The following is an 18073-nucleotide window of genomic DNA, read 5'->3' as shown; positions in this document are numbered from 1 at the left end:
CATGATTCACCATCCAATTTGGTAGCCTGCTTTTGGGTGTATAATACATACAGATGAATCAGGATAGTTGAGTTGTATCCAGCAGTTATGTATTCTGCGGGGGGAAATGTTTGTTGCTTGTTTGTACCATTGGCTGTAGGATATTTCTTTTATTGTTCAGATAAATATAGCAAATAATTTATTGCTCACTGCTCTGTTTCATATATGGTCGCATTCTCAGTTTCCTTTCCCCTCCAAACCGAAGAGCTCTTGCTTATGTATATGTAAGTCTCCTCAAGTAATAGCAGCATCATACCAGTAGTAGTTCTTACTACACTTTTAAATACCTTTCCCCAGTTGCATATTATTCTTTTAAACACAGAGACGAATATAGCGCTGTGGCAAAATAAGACACTGAATTGATTGCATTTCTGTAGATAATAAATCTTAAGTTAGCATTTATTAGCTTGTAAAAGAAAAAAAAGACACAATAACTGTGACAATATTAATTGCATTTGGTAAATTAAATACTGGTGGAAAGTTGTTTTTTTAAAGTAGAACTTTCCTTATGAGTCTGTTAAGGGCTTTGACAAGATAGTCTAACAGAGTTCCTCAAATGCCCCCAAAATAGTTTGTGAGGGACCTAAAGTGCTTAAGTGAACACATATTTTGACACAAAACTGCTTATTCCATTAGTCTGGATGTGCAACTTTCTCAAAGCCCATAACACAAGCTGTAATTTCTTTATGTCGATTGTAGCATATTTGTAGGCCAGACCCAAACTGAGAACGATTATTCAAGCTTAGGTTTGTTTTTGTTATGAGATCACGCATCTCTGCCGTCAACCACACTTGTGTCACCAGTCGTAATGAAGAGACTGTGGTTAGGTTTTCCATACCAATTCTGGAGGACGCAAGTGGAAGTTATGCTATTTAATTCTATGGATTTCCAGGGTTCTATATCCTTATTGCAGAATGATGATACATCTCAATAAAATACATTCCAGGAGCCAGATCATCTTATCCTTACACTCCAAAAGTTAGTGCATTTCTTGGAAAATATATCCTTTGTATGTGGTGGATGTATGTTTTGATTTGTGGCTACATAAATATCAGTGTGGTTACATATCCTGCAGCAAGACAGCCACATGGATCTGAAAAACATCATCATGTGTCCTAAGAACATGTTTACCCCTGAATTTCATTCTTGTCTCTGTAGACCTCAGCTGCCCTTCTAGTCATTTTAAAGTAAATATTGCCATCTCTTTGAGCACCATAGGTAAAGGTAAAGGACCCCTGACAGTTACATCCAGTCACAGATGACTCTGGGGTTGCAGTGCTCATCTCACTTTACAAGCCAAGGGAGCCAACGTTTGTCCTCAGACAGTTTTTCTGGGTCATGTGGCCAGCATGACTAAGCCGCTTCTGGCGCAATGGAACACCGAAACCAGAGCAGCTCACAGAAACGCTGTTTACCTTCCCACCGGAGTGGTACCTATTTATCTACTTGCACTTTTGGGCGTGCTTTCGAACTGCTGGGTGGGCAGGAGCTGGGACCGAACAATGGGAGCTCACCCCGTCACAGGGATTTCAACCGCCGACCTTCTGATCGGCAAGCCCAAGTGAGCCCCCAAAGCAAAAGCACCAAACCAAATTCAGAATTTTCCATTTATTTATTTCTTACTCTTCTCTTCTGTTCCAGTGTTTCAGACTGTTCCCCAGAATATTCCCCCCGTCAATCAAGACATGACATGAAGACAATGATGTTTTGTTTCTTCTAATACCTGCAGTCTCATACTCAACATTGCACAGGAATCCTAAGAAACCAAATGATGAGTGCAATTTTGAAAGTTTCAGTCTGCCGTATTGATTCAAAATGAATCCTCACCCTGAAGGTGAGTATCAGAATTCCACAGGTGTCTAAGGGTACTCAGTGGTCCTTAGCATTATCTGCTGAATTTTCTGCACATGCCTATTTTTATGCTTCCTCCCATCACATAATCAGTATAGAATCGGGGAGAGGATGGGTGAAGAAATCCTTAGAGGCTGGATAAAGGGTAAGGAAATAGCCCCAGGTGCCACCCCCCTCTTATGTAAGTGTGACTGCATTTGCCCAGCCCACTTTCCCTGCAAGGTGTCAATACCAGCCCTTCACCTTCACCACTTTGGCAGGATTGCTTCCGTATGAATGCCCTTTTCTTTTGCGACCCCAGAGACCTCAGACTCATTTGTCCACACTGCTTCCACTCCCTATCAATACAATTATTATCTTGGAAGATGATGGATTATTGGAGCACCTGAATGTTGACTCCCTGTCTGTATGCTGACTGATCTGTTTGTTTACGTGGTTGTTTATTTATTCCCTTCTTAGTCCATCTCACAGATTCATAGAGCCCTCTAGGTGGCTGACAACAAATAAAATATAAAACAATAAAATACACCTTGTAAAGCAGCAGGAACACCTAAAAAAAATCAAGTCAACAAACGTGCTAAAAGTGGTAATAAAATATATCCTTATCCAATTTTCAGCAGCTGGTACATTGATTACAGCTGTAATTTAGAATTGCAGAGGGATGGCTGAGTCAAATGAACATTTTGAAGTGCTGAGAGATGTGGGTTCAGCAGAGGTTAAGACATAGCTCTCTCACTACTTGTGCAATTTTTTAAAAGAAGAAAGCGCAGAGATGTTGGTTGCTTAAATGACTTTGAAAAGGGGCTACATTTTAGCCTGCTCACACGTGAGCCTGCTTTGGCCACCTTACCTCTCCAAGCTTCAGCAGTTCTCCAACGTGTATCCTGCTTGGTTTGGTCCATAGCTGTCAACTTTTCCCGTTTCTTGCGAGGAATCCTATTCGGAATAAGGGAATTTCCCTTTAAAAAAAGGGGGAAAGTTGACAGCTATGGTTTGGTCCTGACCTGCAAGATCCAGAAGTGACATAATTAATGGGTGCCATTGAGTTGTCAGATGACCTGGAATTGGAAGGTAGAAGCAAGGAGCCTCAAGAATGAAGGGAAAGTGTGGGGCCAAGGGGTGGTGTTGAGGAGCTGTAGATTCTAAAGGCAGGCAATGTAAAGGGATGGAAAGAGACAGGACCCAGAAGTTCATAGTCCAAATGAGTGTATGACAAGTGAGGCTAATATACCCTGGATGAGAGCCAGCCATCCTCAAGGATGTGCCTCAGGGCCACAGAGCTCCTTCCTTGATGGAAGAAGAGATGAAGGGTCAGGAGATGAGTGTCTGCTGGGACATGCCAGCTTTTCTATGTTCCTATGGAATAATATTGGCAGGTTTGATTTCTGACATGTAGTCCATTGATGAGGACACTTACCTCCAACCCACCTCCTGTCTAATTTCACCCAGTGCATTTGTTATCAGGATAAATATGCATATGTACACATGAAGCTGGATACGAAAACTCTTGCACGAAGTATCTGAGGATTCTATAATGCAGCCTTCACCAACACTTGCTGACTGGGGCAGGTGGGAGTTGTGATCCAAAATATCTGGTGGGCACGAGTTTAGTGAAGACTTGGATAATGGGAAGCACATGTGAATGATCCAAATCTCTATTCCATTAGAAGCAGAGCTGAGCATCCACATTTGGATATGCATGCATAAACATTCCAAGATGGGTTTGATTTATGGCCACATTCCCTAAAAGCAAAAAATAAGTTTCCATGGTGATTCAAGACATGGGGTGGAAAAGCAAACCATCCTATAGAAATAAAGGACCAGGTCTTGTGCATCCTTAAGTCTCCCTCTCTTTCAAATTTCCAGAGTAAAGTGGAGTTAAACTAGAATCTTTCTCATCTGATAAAGAAGGAAATAATCCCAGATGTTAAAATAGGTTGTCAGAAACATTGGCAAGTGTAGATAGAATTTGATTTATGGACCTTTAACTTTTTAAATTAAAATCTTATATCCTTAGGTAATACAGTAGTGATTGTGTGCATTGAATTCTTCTGCTGCATTCCAAATTATCTATATCACATTAATTTACCATAGATCTGTTTCAGTTGTTTGAGTAAAATGGACAAGATAAATTGAATTAGCTTGAAGTTTGAGATTGGAAAGGTGGGGGGAGGAAATCTCATGAAAAACTGTCAGAGGCTAAGGGAATCAACTTTTACAATTGCAGCTTGGGGAAAAAAATCAAGGCAGCATTCAAAGAATGGCTCCATTTAAATATTCTGCTGGCAAGCAGCTTGAGCCATGGTGCAGGCAAGAAACACTTGTAAATGAAAGGATTTTTAGTCCCATTGAAGTCAGGGAAACTGAGCTACCTACAATCCAAATACCTTCGCTTGTCTGTTTTTCATGTTAATACATACAATGGGATACCTGTAACCGTGTAAAGAACTTAGGAACGTTCTGGAATGCCACATTTTTACTCAGTTAACCAGCCAGCATGGTGGAATGGTTAGAGGGTGAGTAGGATGCAGGAGGTCTAACAATGTGACAGATCGAGAGAGAACAAAAGGGTCTTTTCTTGGAACTGAAAAAATATCAACAGGATGCCACACCCATCTTCACCAAGAAGGCAGATGTACTGAGAGAATGGCCTCAAGAGATTGCCATAGCACAGGGGCAGGTAAATCCATGAACTGGATGCCAGATTTCATCATGCCCTTTGGAGCCTCTCCTCTGTTCAGTGGGGAGAAACTGAGAGGGGACAGGGCAGTGATGTTGTGCAAATTAAAGGTAAAGGTAAAGGACCGCTGGACGGTTAAGTCCAGTCAACGGCGACTATGGGGTTGCGGCGCTCATCTCGCTTTCAGGCTGAGGGAGCCGGCGTTTGTCCACAGACAGCTTTCTGGGTCATGTGGCCAGCAGGACTAAGCCGCTTCTGGTGCAATAGAACACCGTGACAGAAACCAGAGCGCATGGAAATGCCATTTACCTTCCCGCCACAGTGGTACCTATTTATCTACTTGCACTGCTTTGCTTTCGAACTGCTAGGTAGGCAGGAGCTAGGACAGAGCAATGGGAGCTCACCCCCTTGTGCAGATTCATACCGCCAACCTATTGATCGCCAAGCCCAAGAGGCTCAGTGGTTTGGACCACAGCACAACCCATTCTTCAATATCTGCTGTGTAAATGAGGAAATACACATTTGACTTCTGTTCCTTGCAAATATGCAAGAATTAATCCATGTATTTTTTTGCAATTGCATGCCTGCCATTTGACAGGCTGCAATTGCCTTTTGAAGTTTGAAGCTTTAAACTAGTGTGCTGGCAGATCTAGTGGGAGGAGGCATTCCTTCAAATACATTATCTGGGCCCCAAAACATGTAAGGCTTTCAAGGTAAGCACTATCACTTGGCACTGTCTTGAGAAATAATTGGGGGCCCAGTACAGTTAATTAAACATGGGCAAGATGTATTCCCAGTGCTTAGTTCAAGTTAACACCCTAACAGTGGTATTCTGCATCCACTGACATTTCCATGCAGTCTTCAAAGTCTTCCATGCTGTCTTCAAAATATGACGCATTACAGTAGTGGTCAACTATGGAGAGGTTCAAAAATTGTCTGAAGAAAGGGTGAGACCTCCAAAGGAGTCAAAGATGAGATTTAAAGGGAGGGGGATTTGGAGTGGATGTTGGGTAAGGATCACTGGCAGAGGGGTAGGTGGGGGCCTGAGAGTGGAATCTACATGATGGAAGCCCATAGTATAGAAATACCTGTATATATTAGAACTGTATTGGAACATTCAAGTACAAAAGTTGGTGGAACCGCTTGTTTCCAATTCAGACATTGGTCCAGAAGGTGAATATTAGGTCAGCTCATACTGGAATTCACAAAGACCAAATTCCTCAAGCATTCCTATTTCTCTCCTTTCTCTGTAGCCCCCGGTGACAAGTGATACAGATTCACTGCATAGAAACATGTCACCATCAATGCTGACTTCTCATCCCTTTCTTTCATCCCTTTAGCCTTCCCCAGATGTTGTTGAATCACAACTCCCTGTGGGAATGTTTAGGAGTGTGGATGAGTATATGTTATTTTATATATATCATCCCAGCTTGTGTGAGCAAGCTTCAAACTTAGCAGAGTCACATTCCCTTTTAAAACACAGCAGAAAACAGTTGCATAGGCTTGCTAAAGCCTCTATAAGAAATATATATTCCTGGTATATTCCCCTTCTTCCCTCTTAAAAGCAAAGACACAATACAGTACTGATTATTAGATATAATAGAGTTTACTTACAGTCATCCGTGAGTCATAGTACAGGCTCAAAGAGGCAGACAAACTTAGATAAATCTATTTACATGTGGTGAAGCTGCTTCCATAGGGGAACAGGCTTCACCTCTGCTTCTTTCAGCTGCAAGCTGAGAGAGAGCATCCTCCTTGTTCAAACGACGAGGCAAAATGGGAAGTCTTCTTTGGGTTCTTGTTCCCAGGTAAGACCACACCTACTTCTGGTTCCTGTAACTCAGTCCAGGTAAACAGGAAGTTAAGCCTGGAGGACTGAGTTACCTTCATGTCCTCTCTAGCAGTGTTGGGTTTGGCTGCTCTGTGTTTACATCCCACACTCCCATCACCACTGACAAGTTGGGATGCAGGGCTGGTGCTGATGGGAGCTGGAGTACTACAACACCTGGAGGGCCCCACTTTGCACTAGAGTCTGCACTATGTCAGCATCCAGTTTGGCTTTTTGTGCCAGCTTTCTCTCAAGTGAATTCATCCACATGAGGGAACTGAGAGAGTTCTCGCTGCACTAGTAGGAGGGGAAAGGGCCAGGAAGAGGACTCAGTAGGAAGTTCGAAAGAGTGATTCAGCTGCGCCTGTTTAGAATTCTAAAAATGTAACCTATTTTCCCCCTCATCTAAATCTCAAAGATGCTGAAAACATCTTGAGAAATGTTTGTGCTGTTTTTACTTTGGGTTCACATATTATGCATAGCTTGGATTTGTGTGCCAACAGATAATGAGGCAACATCACACAATATTTCATAACAATAACACTGAGGGTAATGAAAGAAAAGTCATTTATCTTTCTGTTTCCACTCTCTGCCTGTGAGTGAATCTGAAAATCACTACCAGTCGGATTTGAATAAATATTTTGGTGCAAAACATTCATTTGAATATAAAGGACCAGAGAGTTCTGTTACCTACTTAGATGAGCCTTGGATGGGAGGAAACAAAGAGATGAAGAACAGATATTTATCAACAAAATAAATGGCTTCTTTTTGAACGTTCCTGTAAATATTGGAAGTATCTGGAGGTTATTGGTAATCTCTTGTGCCAGAAATAACTTGTAAGCCTATTTCTCAAAAGTGGTATATCTGCTATTCCTTAGCTTTCCCCTGCTCGCTTTTAAATTCTCTGCAGCCTGGAGGAATCCGTTAGAAATTTCATTAAGCTTCAACATTTGCCTCTGCAGGTAGAGCTAATTACATTTAAAAGAATTATTAGAAAAGTGTATTTTCCTTTGGTTCTTCATAATGTTGATGTAGGAATTAGCAGTAATTGATTCAAATCTGTGGCTCAATTATATCAGAACTGCGTAGGCCTGCTTGGAACATTTAAGAAAAATAGACCGTTTTGTCCTTCCAGGGGAAGATCAAGAGATATAGATAAAGGGCAAGATCTTGGAGAGCTGGTCTATGTGCTCAGCAGGCTTTTCTATGATTGGCTGTGGGAAGGAGACTTCCCAGGATGCTCATGAATCTTGGACTGAACACAAAGGGAAAGAGATGAAGGGAGCGTGGGGAGAGGAATAGCAAAAACTGATTTTGATTCTCATGGTCATTTTGAACTCAAATTAATGCTCACATTGACCCTGCAAAAACCATCCTCATATGCGGGTTTTTCAACCATGTTTCAGCTTAAAAATAGCAGCACAGAACCATGTTTTGCCTGTTACCCTTGCACATCCTAATACCCATGCCCACGTCTGTGTTCTCCCTAAGTGTGCAAAGCAACGTTTGAAGAATATTTTACCCTGGAGAAGAGGGTCGTGAAGTGATGTGGCAGCTATCTTCCAGTATATGAAGGGACTGCCACATTGACGATGGGACAAATTTGTTTTGGTTGCTCTGGGGGGCAGGACTCAAACTAAAAGTTCAAATGCCTTGAAAGGGGATGTTGACTAAATATGAGAAGAAGAAGAAACTTTCAGATGGTACACACTGCTTGATAGTGGAACAGACTGTCTTGGAAGGTGACACACTTTTATTTGAGGTTTTTAAACAGAGGTTGGATGGCCTCCTGTGAAGGATGTTGTAGCTGTGGATTTTGTGCATCAGCAGAGAGTTGAACTAGATGACATTCCTTTCAGCTCTAAGGGAGATATTCAGTGTGTGTTGTGCTGATTGTTCCATCAGGGGAAACATTTCAGCTTGCCAGAAGAAACAGTCCCCACAACATACCCGAGCCAATTCTGGGGATCAAGTTGGCACGAGGGGGGTGGAGAGGGGAAAAGCCCATTGCACAAATGGAAGTCTTTGTACAGGGATTCCACTGACTAGACTAAGTTGAATCTCATCCTATGATTCTGAAATCCCCAAGCCAAGCATGTTTAGTTAACAAATTAGATTTATCAATAAAGTTATTTTCATTGATTAAAAAGGTGCCCTCCACAGAGTTATTTTTGATATAACAGCAACAGCTTGGTTGATTCCTCCCACCCAACTTCTGGTTGGTTGGCAGCAGCCCTACCCACGCTCCTCCTGGATATATACTCAGGGCATGAAATCAGATATGAGCAAATCCATCTTGGGACGAACCTGGGCTCAATCATTCAGATTTCAAGGATGAGGAGTGTACCAGATCATCTGTGCACAGTGCATAGCGCAACATGGTTCTACAAATGTCCCTCCTTGGGGCTGTCCAACTGGTACTACAGAGATGCACACAGCATACTGAATCACAAAGAAGTTGGCCATAATGACACAGGGCAATTGTTCACTTTGCAGCAATTTCTTCCTACAAGCTAGCACTCCATTATCCCTTGCCGTGGCTCTGGACAGATCTCATTATACATAGCCTTAAATATTAATATTGGTACTCATACCAATTCTCTATCCTCCTTCGGCAGCCTGTTTCATTCTCCTATCTTTCCTCGGGATAATAAAGACATTTCTCATGTTTAAACTAAATATTCCCAGTTGCACTCTCAGACCACTGTGCAAGAGTTTTCCTTTTCTTGATTAGTTATAATAATAGATTTCTCTGCTTTTATTTTCTTTCACCCCTTCATGTACTTGCAGGCAGGTATTGTACATTCCTTTTTCTTTCTTTCTTTTCTTTTTTTTAAAAAAATGTAATATTACCCCCTCCCCATATTTGGAGAATATTGGATCATTGCTGTGTCTCTTCCCTGACCTTTCAATTGCTTCGGTTTTTAATACACTATGAGCCCAAGGGATCCTTTCTCTCAAAATGTATGTCTGCTGTTCTTCAAACATCGAAGAAGACTCAAAGGCAATAACGCCCTTCAAATATGTGCCAAATGTCACTGGGGTTTGTGCTTCTAATCCCATGGACCCCAATGGCTGCTGAGGAATGATTCTAGAAAATACATGTTACTTGGCTAGTAAGTAGCAGGGCTGCAGACAGATTCTCCACTTACATATTAAAATGCACATCTAGGTTACAGTATATGGTATCATATCTCAGCATATGATCATACCACACTTATAATCTCAGAATTGTAGGTACATTTGGGTCTAAATGCACCACTTACCCCACAGCTGAAACTATATTCATTTGAGAAAGTCTAAGGATGTTCGTCATAGACAGTATAGGGACGTAGCATGTGGGGTGTCAGTGGGGTTGTATCCCTGGGTGCACAATTTTTGAGTGAGCGTGAACCAGCCCCCCCCCCCGGTGTCTCCTTCCCACCGGTTGTAGAATCTAGATATCTCCCATTTTCCCCATTCACCACCACAACCCATGCAGTGGCAGGGATTGCAACACTGACAACAGCTACATCTAAATTCTACCCCACTGCATCCACAGTTAGGGAGCAAACATCAAAAATACACCAGCAACAGTGTGCTGTGAGAATGGGCCTCTGCATGAATTACCTCTGTCACTCATTCCTTAAGGACCTATGGAGCTATCCTCTTCTGGCAGCCCACTCAAACAACAGCCATTCTGCTCAAATGAGACTCCTTATTAGCATAGTGCCAGAACTAGATCTAATTAGTCCTTTTCAAAAGATGTTGCACAAGCTCCAGTGCAGCAAAGCTTCTTCTTCCTCCTCCTCCATGACAGCTAAGCAAGCTTTCTCTTGTGCAACATTGTCAGCCCTCAAAGTTGGATCTTATCCTCAAAATTTGGGTGTACTGTGGAGAAGGCGATTGGGGGGTGATCCTCCTTTGAAGTCTTCACTTCCTGACATGTTTCTGTACTGGTTGAGTCCATGTTCTTCAGCTTTGGGTTCCATGAAGCTTTTTGTATGACTGTTGTCTTATAGACACACAGCCTGACTGAAGGTGCCCAGGGAAGAAGTCAAGACTAACTGTAGCAGTGAAAAGAAGCGAGTTGTTTAGCTGTGCACAAATGGCCTCAAAAATGTGCCCAGAGAAACTGGACAAAGATACTAGGGGAAACTCTTGCATGACATTTATTGATGGAGGAGAGAAAAATCTCCAATAGTTTCTTGTGGGTGGGAATCACCATTAGCAGTGGCAGAAGAACAGCTTCTCCCTGCCCCCTTCAACCCAGGCTTTTGGGTGTTGCTGCTGCTGCACGGGACAGTAAAAACAACTGTGTTGACAACCTGGGTGCCATTTTGCATCCACCACTATGCCCCAAACCTAGCATAATTTTGGGGGAGAAAATTGTAGGAAGAAAATGTTGGCTGCACCCCCCTCCCTGCCCCAACAAAATTAAAAAGATGGTTGAGAATACTTGGGTAAATTTCAAGAAAATTGCCATTTTCTCCCCCCCCCAATGTATTAATTTTTAACATAACACAAACAAAACACTACAAAACACGACATACAATAAAAAACAATATAACAAAATACAAAACAAAAACACTCATTTAAACCTATCCATCCTTCTTAATAACATTGTAAATTGACTTCCTCACATCCTCTCCGTCTGCTTTCCTTGTAAGTCATCTTTAGTAATTTCTTTACCTTTTTCTATTGTCATATTAATACTCTAATCATCTTATCTTATTTAATAACCTTAACATTACTTCATCTATTCTACATCATATCCATCTTCAATATCTGCAGCCTGACTATTTCTTCCTGCTTGTTTTATATACTAATTTTAGCATGCTTCTTCAGATATACTTTAAATTTTTTCCAATCTTTCTCCACCGCGTCGTCCCTCTGCTCTCGGAGTTTCCCGGTCAGTTCAGCAAGCTCCATATAGTCCATTACTTTCATCTGCCATTCTTCAATCGGTATATCATCTGTCTTCCAGTTTTAGCTAGTAAAATTCTTGCTGCTGTTGTGGCATACATAAAGACTGTTCTGTCCTCTCTTGGAATTTCATGATTTAAAATACCCAGTAGAAAGGCTTCTGGTTTTTTACTAAATGTATTTTTCAACATCTTTTTCAACTCATTATGTATTTTCTCCCAGAAGCCTTCTACTTTCGGGCACATCCACCACTGGGGCATGTGTCTGAATTTTATTTTATTTTAAATCCAAGCAATTTGGGTAGAGATTTGCTTTTTTATTTTATTTATTTATTCTTAGGATATATATTTATTTATAGTAATCTTACTTCAAATTTCTTAGCAGCTCCAGAATTCTTAAAAGGAGGTCCCCTCCTTGCTCCTCCAAGATCCTAATCCAGGAACTCTGGAGCTTGATGACGTTGTTCTAAAATTACTGTTGGTTCCATTGGTTTATTTCAGTGTGACTACTAGAAAGTTGCTGTGTGGTTTCCTGAGTTTCAGAGAGTTCCCTGGCTGACATGTGAATGGAGCCAAAGCAATTGTGTTAACCTCCATCAATTTATTATGTAGCCTTTCAAACAAAATCTCCTGTTGCTTGATCAGTGAGCGAGCAACATATATCATTTTGCATCAACAGACTACACACACACACACACACACATTATATATATATATATATATATATATATATATATATATATATATATATATGAGAATGATTCACTGGTTAGTAGTGCAGAACTTTAATTACTGAAAGATCACCCCCTTTGCTTTCATTAACATAGACTCTTTTTTCCTTCCTGTTTGCTTGGCAAAGTAATTAACTGTCATTGTGCTGCGGCAAGATCTTACCTTCACCAAGTTTTACTTGACTATTTTAGATAAAATTGGTGGCTTGACCTTTTTTCCTTCCTCATCTGTCTGCATCTCTAATTTGTTTTTTAATTCAGTGAACTCTCGCAAAAGCAAGAAAAAAATAAAAATAAAATAAAATAATAACCAGAGGAAACAAGCCTGCTTAATTTAAATGGCTCTGTAAATTACTAACTATGGAAAGCCCTGCTCTATACACAGGGCAATACGTTAAATTAGTGTGTCATTCGAAAGGCCATTGATGTAGAACCTGCTTTCTTGACACGTAGTATGCACTGCAGCTTGAGTCACAGACGCACGTCGGAGCAGAGGTCGGTGGATCACCGGAGCTGGCTCTTCATCCCCGGTTCCGACAAATACGTCTCAACATACTGAGAAAAGACTTAGCAGGTAAGCTGTCTGCTTGCTCAACCTACTGCCCAAGGCTCCTCTTCTTCCTTTTTATGGCTCTTTATTTTAGACCACGTAGCACTTCTAAGATGGGACACCTTCAAACAGAGAATCTATGTATCCTCCAACATTTCTCTGATGAAAGTAGGGACAACATATTCAATAATAATAATGATGATGATAATAATAATAATAATAATAATAATAATAATAATAATAATAATATACCCTGTCCATCTGACTAGGTTGCTCCAGCCGCTCTGGCAAACTTCCAACATATATAAAACATAATAAAACTTCCCAATACAGGTCTGCCTTCAGATGTCCTCTAAAAGTTGTATAGTTACTTATCTCCTTAGCTCATGGGTCACATAACTCCATACCCTCCATCATCTCTCCAGTGAAAATAGGGATGTTCTAAGGAAAAGCAAGACATTCTGGGATCAAATTAGAAACTGAGATGGCTTCTGTAAATCTGGGAAACTGTCCCTGGAAAACACTTGGAGGGTCTGCATCTATGTACAACGGATGAAGAGGGTTGCGCTCTCTCTCTCTCTCTCTCTCTCTCTCTCTCTCATACACACACCTTTCCCAAAAATATATTCTTGAGTTCCCCTTCTACAATGACACTTCTGTTGTTGTTTAGCAAATCTTTTCAAAATAAAATAAAATAACAAAGTGGCATTGTATTTACACCATATGGCGATTGAAAAATGGATTCCACAGTGTTCTATCTGTTTGGATGACTCTGGAGTTTCTGTGTTTATAATTTATTTTGGCATCCTCTTTGACTTCCCCGTATTTAAATAGATGCCTCTTAGTGAGACAGCCTTTATATGTGCGGGGTGGTGTTTAGTTGCGGGGGGGGGGGGCATTCTGGCAAACAGCAGGATACGATCCATCTCCTGCTGCTTAATGAAAAGAACACTCCCAAACTTCTGTCCTCCTGGCTGCTTCCACTGTAATATTATTCATCCACATCCCGTGCTAAGGAGATATGTTTACATCCACTTTTTCTTTTTCTTTTTTAAAAGAAAAACCCAACACCTTATGTTCCTCTGTTCTAATACAAGGCTATTTGAATCACAATCCAGCCATTTGCATATATCCCTCAGTTCTAGAGCTGCGTACACACTATACATTCAAAATGCATGACTCCCCCCCCCAAAAAAAATCACGGGATCTGTAGCACAGTTTCCAGGATTCTTGGGGGTAAGAAAATGAAGCTTAAATGGGTCTTAATTGTATGCAGCCTAGGTCTTGGGTTGGGGTAGATATGGAGCTCAGCAGATTTTTGGTAGCAGCAGCAAATTTATTTATATACCGCCCACAGGGGCGTTGCTGGGGGGCGACGGTAGGGGCGGTACGCCCTGGGTGACAGGGGAGGGGAGAGTGACAAGCGGCGGCGCATGGGGGTGACAAGCAGCGGCCCCTCCCGCCACTCCCATGCGCTGCCGCTCCCTCTGTCACCTCGGGAGCAGCAGCGCACGGCCGAGTGAGCACCCCGTCTGTGCAGCACTGCTGCTCCTGGGGTGACCGGCGGTGCGTGGGGAGTGGCGGGAGGGGCCGCCGTTTGTCACCCCCACACGCTGCCACTTGCTCCGTCACCTTGGGAGCAGCAGTGCACGGTGTGAGTGGTGCTGCCACTCCCGGGGCAATGGAGCGAACGGCAGTGTGTGGGGGTGACAAGCGGCAGCCCCTCCCGCCACTCCCATATGCCGCCGCTCCCTCTGTCACCCCGGGAGGCAGCAGTGCACGGCCTGACGACGGAGTGTGCCTGCACAACATTTCGCACAGGCGCACTCCGTCGTTGGACCAATGCTTCTGCGGCCCCCTTTTGCGCCGCAGAGCGAAAAGGCGGCTCATGGGGCTGATGTGCACAATCGGCGGGGAGCCGTCGATAGCGCTCGGCAGTCCCACGAGCCGCCTTTTTGCTCTGCGGCGCAAAAGGGGGCTGCGGAAGCGGTGGCGGCCCGATGGTGGAGTGCGCCGGCGCGACATTTTGCGCAGGCGCACTCCGTCGTGATGTCACAATGTGACGTCACAGCGCCCCGCCCCAGGGGCGTTTTCTTTCGTCGCCCCTGGTACCGCGGAGCCTTCCTCCACCACTGACCACTCATCTGACTGTGTTGCTCCAGACACTCTGGGCAGCTCCCAACAAAAAATAGTAAAAACACAATACAACACCACACACTAGAAGCTTCCTTGAACAGGGCTGCCTTCAGTTGTACTTTTAAAATCACATAGCTGTTTCTCTGTTTGACATCTGTGGGGAGGCCTTCCCAGAAGGTGACCACCACTACCAAGAAGGCCCTCTGCCTGGTTCCCTGTAACCTCTTCTCTCACAATGAGGGAACCACCAGACACCAGAAGGCCCTCAGAAATGAATCTCAGTGTCCGGGCTGGTAATTTGGTGGGACCAGAAATAACGAGAATTTAAGGCAAAATCTGCACCTCAAGGGCACTGAAAAGACAGAAACAGAAAAGTTAAGGAGGCATGTTGTGCGTGTGCGTGTAGAAGCTTTTCTGGTAATGGGCCCAGCGTGAGGCAGTCATGGACAGAATGTTGGACTGGGTTTGGGTCCCTACCTAGCCAAGAAGTGGGCAGGCTGGGGCACATCTCTACCTTTCGGTCCAAACAACGTTACAGGGTTGTTGTAGGAAAGAAATTGGTGTCAGAAGAGAATAATGTACATGCTTCTTAGAGGAAATGTGAGTTCTAAATGTGATTCGTAATGGAAATAAAAGACACACACACACACACACACACAGAGAGAGAGAGAGAGAGAGAGAGAGAGAGAGAGGTCCTTTTCCTACTCTGTTCAGTTGTAAACTCTGCTTCCCAGAATGTGACATAAGGGGGCAGTTTAGTTCTTGATATATTAGTGAGATTTGATATGTGGTGAGTACTGAACTGCTCCATTGAGAAACGATTGTTCCAGTCTGGCTACAGAGGAACTAAAAAGAATCAAGATCTATTTCTCTCAGTCTGCATGCACGCTATATATCTACAGCACATTTAAAGCACTGTCCCAAAGAAACTCAGTGAGGGAAGGTGTGAAGGTCAGAGCGGAGCAGGTAGGAACAGGGAAGTTGGGGGCAGGGGTGGCATCCTACTGTCCTGCACATTTTTATGTACACACACACACTCTTCTGAATGCATGAGCAGATTCCTAAGGAGGCTTCATTCACCCAAGTAGCTAATTATGGGTTGCATTCATAGAATCATATAATTGTAGCACTGGAAGAGACCATCTAGACCAACTCTCTGCTATGCAGGAATCTCAACTAAAGCATCCATGACAGATGACCATCCAACGTTTGCTAAGAAAAACTCAAATGAAGGAGAGTCCAGAACCTCCCTAGGGGGAGTCTGTTCCACTCTCTAACAACACCTCTTCCCATCAGAAATGTCTTCCTGATGTTTAGTCGGAATCTCCTTTCTTGAATCCATTGATTTGGGTCCTACCCTCCTGACCAGGAGAAAACAAGCTTCTTTCCCTCTTCCACGTGGCAGCCTTTGAGATATTTGAAGATGGCTATCATATCTCCTCTCAGTCTCCTCATTCCCATGCTAAATATACTGAACATTCTTCATAAGGCTTGGTTTCCAGAATCTTGATCATCTTGGTCACCCTCCTCTGCACACATTCTAGCTTATAAATATCGTTCTTAAATTTATCCAATGACAAATGTTCCACCAGTGCAAGGATTTTTGCTTGTGTAATGGAATATTTTCCTCTACATGCCCCTAACTCTGGTCAGGGGTGGGGAGTAGAAGACCTGGGGACAATACAAGGTACATGTGGGGGCAGGAGAGGAGGGAGATCTCCTTCATATAGATTAATGCTTGCATGAGTGTAAATGCATAGTTGACTACTGCCCATATGACTGTGATCTGGGCATAGACAATAAATGCCATAGGTCAAACTGGGTGTTCTTTAGCTTACTGAACAACTACACAAGATGCACATCAAGGCAGAGGGGTCTTTTTGGGGTGGGGAGGGAAATTACAACAAAAGTTGTGATGATTTAAGCAAGGCTGAATTGATTATAGAAAAAGAAAAAAAACCATCGAGGATAATTGTAATCAAATATACATAACAGGAAATAATTGTCCATTTGAACTCATTATAGGTGGGGGGAGCTGAAGAAGAGATCTTTCAACAAATATAGAGCTGTCAGCTGATTAAAGACATCTTAGCTGAATGATTGTATGAGCTTTAATTTGCATGTGAATAACGATGATTACTTTGAAGACAAAAACATGCTTGTTTTTCAGTGTCGCCTGATGTGATGCATAGCTGCCTCAGTTTAGGGAGAACTGGATGGCGATGTGTTTGGCTATAAAACTGGCATAGGTAGGTGGATTTTATTTCAACTAAATGGAGCTTGTGGGGTGATGGCAGAAGCAAAACCATTCTGTTCATCTTTATTATTCTCTTCGTGCTTTATTACTCTCCTCTCCCTCAGTTGGCTCGCTCAAGTTCAGCCCAATACATTTTTTTTTGGAGGGGGGGCTGCCTGAGACAGAAAGACAAAATGGTGTCATGCCTCAGCACATGTGGAGAAGACAACTGGGTGGTGTAGTGGTTAAGAGCGGTAGACTTGTAATCTGGGGAACTGGGTTCGCGTCTCCGCTCCTCCACATGCAGCTGCTGGGTGACCTTGGGCTAGTCACACTTCTTTGAAGTCTCTCAGCCCCACTCACCTCACAGAGTGTTTGTTGTGGGGGAGGAAGGGAAAGGAGAATGTTAGCCGCTTTGAGACTCCTTCAGGTAGTGATAAAGCAGGATATCCAATCCAAATTCCTTTGAGACTCCTTCTGGTAGTGGTAAAGCGGGATATCAAATCCGAACTCTTCTTCCTCTTATTCTTCTACTTCAACCTTAGCAATAAATGGGGCAGCATTCAAAGTACCCAGATTCAAGTCAGTAGGCTACATTAAGGGACTCAGGACAGACCACAAGGTGCACACCTCTGTCTTCTTAACACTTTGGTACCACTCCGTAGTCCCAGCATCTGCCGCCTGAGGCAAATGCCTCATTTTGTCTCATGGTAAAGCCAGCCTGAGCTTCCTTCTGGTACTGGATCCAGCCTGAAGAGAGATGTGCTCTAGTGGTAGAGCTTCTGCTTGCATACAGATGGTCCCTGGTTCAAATCCCTGTCCGAAACCCTGGAAGTCCACTGCTGGTCTGATTCTGTATAATGCAGCTTCCTATGGTCCTGGTATAAGAAATGCATACCCTCCAACATTTCTCTGATGAAAATAGAGACATCCTTAATAATAATAATAATAATAATAATAATAATAATAATAATACCCCACCCATCTGACTGTGTTTTCCCAGCCACTCTGGGTAGCTTCCAGCATATATAAAAACCATAAGAAAACATTAAACATTAAAAATCTTCCCAATACAGGGCTGTCTTCAGATGTCTTCTAAAGGTTGCATAGTTACTTAT

The sequence above is a fragment of the Lacerta agilis genome, chromosome 3 (genome assembly GCF_009819535.1).
Source record: "Lacerta agilis isolate rLacAgi1 chromosome 3, rLacAgi1.pri, whole genome shotgun sequence".
Taxonomy (NCBI): Eukaryota; Metazoa; Chordata; class Lepidosauria; order Squamata; family Lacertidae; genus Lacerta; species Lacerta agilis.
The sequence above is the reverse complement of the archived record's forward strand: the minus strand, read 5'-3'. Positions refer to the sequence as shown.